Source organism: Hemicordylus capensis, chromosome 1, assembly GCF_027244095.1.
Source record: "Hemicordylus capensis ecotype Gifberg chromosome 1, rHemCap1.1.pri, whole genome shotgun sequence".
NCBI classification, from domain to species: Eukaryota; Metazoa; Chordata; class Lepidosauria; order Squamata; family Cordylidae; genus Hemicordylus; species Hemicordylus capensis.
The window spans coordinates 138,161,736-138,165,486 of record NC_069657.1 but is presented as its reverse complement, the minus strand read 5'-3'; positions in this window follow the sequence as shown (position 1 = coordinate 138,165,486).

Below are 3,751 nucleotides of genomic sequence, written 5' to 3'. Positions count from 1 at the left end.
CCTCCTGTGCAGTTCTGTTGGTGTGCTTTTCCGCTGAATGTTGGATTGAGCAGCAATCCTAAATCCAAAACCAAGGTTACTGTAGTGATTTGTACTCTTCAGAGATCAAAAGTTTTTTTAAAAAATATATTGCTGATCACATGTTTATGGAAGATATTATTCCTTGTATTTGAAGTTGCCTTACATCAAGTCAGATCATTGGTCCATCTAGCTCACACTGTCTACAGTGACTGGCAGCAGCTCTCCAAGGTTTCAGGCAAGGATGGAGATGCTGGAGATTCTGTCAGGGATTGGACTTCGGACCTTCTGCATGCAAGCATATGCTCGACCATTCAGCTATGCCCCCTCCCCTTCTTTCAGTCTCACCTTACAGCACTAATGGATTATTCGGGACTTGATCATGGAAAGGATTATACACTGCAGTTTTCAAATTTATCCATGCAGGGCTGTATCTTCTACATGCTGCATTCTTAAAATCATTTCAGAATTTGCTACTTACTAATTAACAATACAGTGATCTTGAAAAAATATATTGCAGGATGAAAACTAGGGACAGGATGCATCTTAAATTAGTCATGTCTAAGTCCCATTGAATTTAATGGGACTAAGCCAGGGTTAATTCCTCATTTATTTCTATAGAACTTCGTTATTAACCATCTGGATCCTGCCCTAGGCATCTAAAGATGTGGGTTAATCTAACATGCATAGGGCTTTATGATGATCTCATAAGTCTACATTCTCTTTTATTCACAAGCAGGGGTGGAGCTAACTTGTTAAAGTTAGAGCACCTTGAGGGGAATATTATGTCAGTATGGCTTCTGCCTTAAGCATGAGTTGATTAAGTAATCTAAAAGAATGCTTGTGTGTTTAGGTTGGATAAGGTTTCTTCCAAGGGGTATGGGGAAGGCAAATGGAAAAGTGCTGTAACTTTCTTAGAGTAAATACGTGAAGGTGGGAGAAGTAGATTTACTATGGTGTAATAATCCCTGAGATATTACAGCATTAGATTTCTTAAAAATCTAAATTGGCATCACATGAATTATGATGATGTGGAGCAGGGGTTCCCAACCTTTTTAATCAAGTGTACCCCTTCTGTTACAAAAGCTTGGATACCCCATAGAGATTTTGTGTGGGTACACACAAATCTAAACATTACAGTTATGAGTCCGGCTACTCCAGTCACTGGCTTACATCTAAACTAAGTTACTCATGATTGTTCGCATTGAAATAAACCTTCTAAAGTTGCTCCCATTTGAAGTGAATTTGTCCGATTAATTTCAATAAGACTGCTTATGAGCAGTGTGGGGAGGCAAGAGGGCTCTGAGTATCCCTTAGGATCCCCTTAGGATACCTTCCAAGTACCCCAAAGTTGGGAATCCCTGATACGGAGTAATTGCTTTAAAATGCTATTCACTACTGTAAAGCAGTTGAATGGCTTGCCCTAAGTAAAAAGCATTTGATTTACAATACCTGATCATCTGCTGGTGTATCGAGAGTGAAGAGGTTGAGGAAACACAACCCCCAGGTAGGTTTTCTATTTATTACATTTATATCCTGCTCTTCCTCCAAAGAGCCCAGAGCGGTGTACTACATACTTGAGTTTCTCCTCACAACAACCCTGTGACAAACAGGCTGCTAGTCAACTGCTGCCTCTGGGCGGCTGGCATTTTAAGCAGTCTGCCTGATGGCTGCAGTATCACAGCTCTGCTCAGTTATACTGATTGTAAAGAACAGTGAAAGGTGGAACACCAAACACAACTCCGCTCAATAACTTTTTCATATGTGTAGGATTGGCTGCTTGTTAACACTTCACTACCAGCACCTATAGATTTTCTTCCAATATATTTTATTGTATCACTGACTAAGCATACTGTGAATGTTAGTGTTGTACCAGGGCACAAATTCAAATGAATAATGTGCTGCAGATCAACAATGTTTTAACAGCATATTGTGTCTTACAGATTTTAATCCTTTATGGGCAGGAATGAAGAAAAATACACACACACACACACACACAACTGTGGTTCTGTTGCAATGAAGGTTTTGAATTTTATAGTGGGTTGAGAATTCAACATCTTGCAAGGGGAAATTTAGGCAAGTCTCTAATCCTTAAAATGGCAAAAACGAGTTTGTGGCTAAAGCAAAGTTTACCTGGCGAACTTACAGGAGGATATTTCCAGATGGGTTAGGCCCTGCTTCTTGGACTGGGAAGGCAAGGCTGAGAAGCCACTTGCTGAGAGGTAGGAACTACCCACCAATCTGTCAGGATGGCTAATCAACAAGTCTGAAGAGGAAATGCTGTAAAAACAAAATGCAGGAACCGTGGCAAAACGGTGGTAAAGATAACAAAGCCAACTGCATCCCTTCCTGGAAAAGAACCACCTTAAAACTGTGGGCATGTGGGAAACCTCCAGGCCTGACTACTGTCTGTGCTCTACATGCAGCTGCCTTTGTACGGTCCAGAAGCTTTAGTTGGTAAATGCAGCAGCTAGGTTGGTCTCTGGGATAACTTGGAAAGACCATGTTCCTGTTTTGAAAGCATTGCACTGGCTTTCAGATGAAATACCAAGTGTTGGTAACTACCTATAAAGCCCTAAATGGCTTGGGATGAGGTTGTTTAAGAGAGCACCTCCTACATGATCCCCACTGCTTAAGGTCATCTGGAGAGGTCCATCTAATTGGATCTCACATTAAATTTTAATGTGTGTGTGTTGAGATTTTTATCTGTTTTATGAATTTTAAGTTCTTTTATTATAAGTCAGCTTGTACACCACCTGGAGATTTCTATATTGAGCGGTATAGAAATTCAATAAATAATTGTGACACCTGAGGTTGCCACTGCCTTTGGGATGTGCACCCCCTCCCCCTGCTGGCAAATCCTTCTCTTATTCTAGGTTCCAATAGCTCGATTGTTTTGTTTGAATCCACTAATGTTGACATATCCTGCCTTAGTTCCCTTTGCAGTCCAGGGGTCACTTACCGGTAACCTGGTTTGTGCTGAAGAGGCAATAACTTATAGAAGTCTTCACCCATTCCATAAAATCTGGACAGTTTCTTCTAAAACACGGAAAAGGGGGCTTGAACAAAGGCTGTCTTGCTACTGCCACTCAAACTGGTGAGAATGCTATCTAAGGTTGAGCTAGCTGTGAGCAGCTGCCTAGTTTCCAGAGAAGGACCTGACACCTTGCTTTTCTCTGAGCTATGAATGCAAATGCAAGAAGGCACCCCTTTGTTCTGCTTCCTAGAGACAGAAGAAAGTGTGGGGGGCGCTTGAGACATACGAAAGCACCTGTGACAAAACCTAGCCCTAGCTCTTACAGGTCCTTTCCCCACCACCTTGGGATGTGAGTACTGAGTGGAAAAAGGGCCAGAGTTGCTCATACAAAATGCACATTGCAACATATTTTGTGGATTTTCTACAGATGCTCCACTTCTGATTGCCAAAGGCAGGGATTGCTGTTTTTGGTGGCAGCCATGCATTATCTGTAATGTCTAGTTCCAGCCTCAGGGACACTGGATTAGATTCAGCCATGCCCTTTTGGGAGCAGGACTACCTCCTCCCATGGAAGGACATCTTTAGATCCAACCCATTAATTAAAATTGCAGATGAAATCGGCAGTGAACCTAGTCTTCTGTAATATATGCTCTTTCCCCCCCTAATATCAGAACAGTGGGAATCTGCTATACTCTAGCCCTACATCTTAGTTAATCTCTGCCTTGAGTGGTATGTGTGCATTTTCTGAATAAAAAC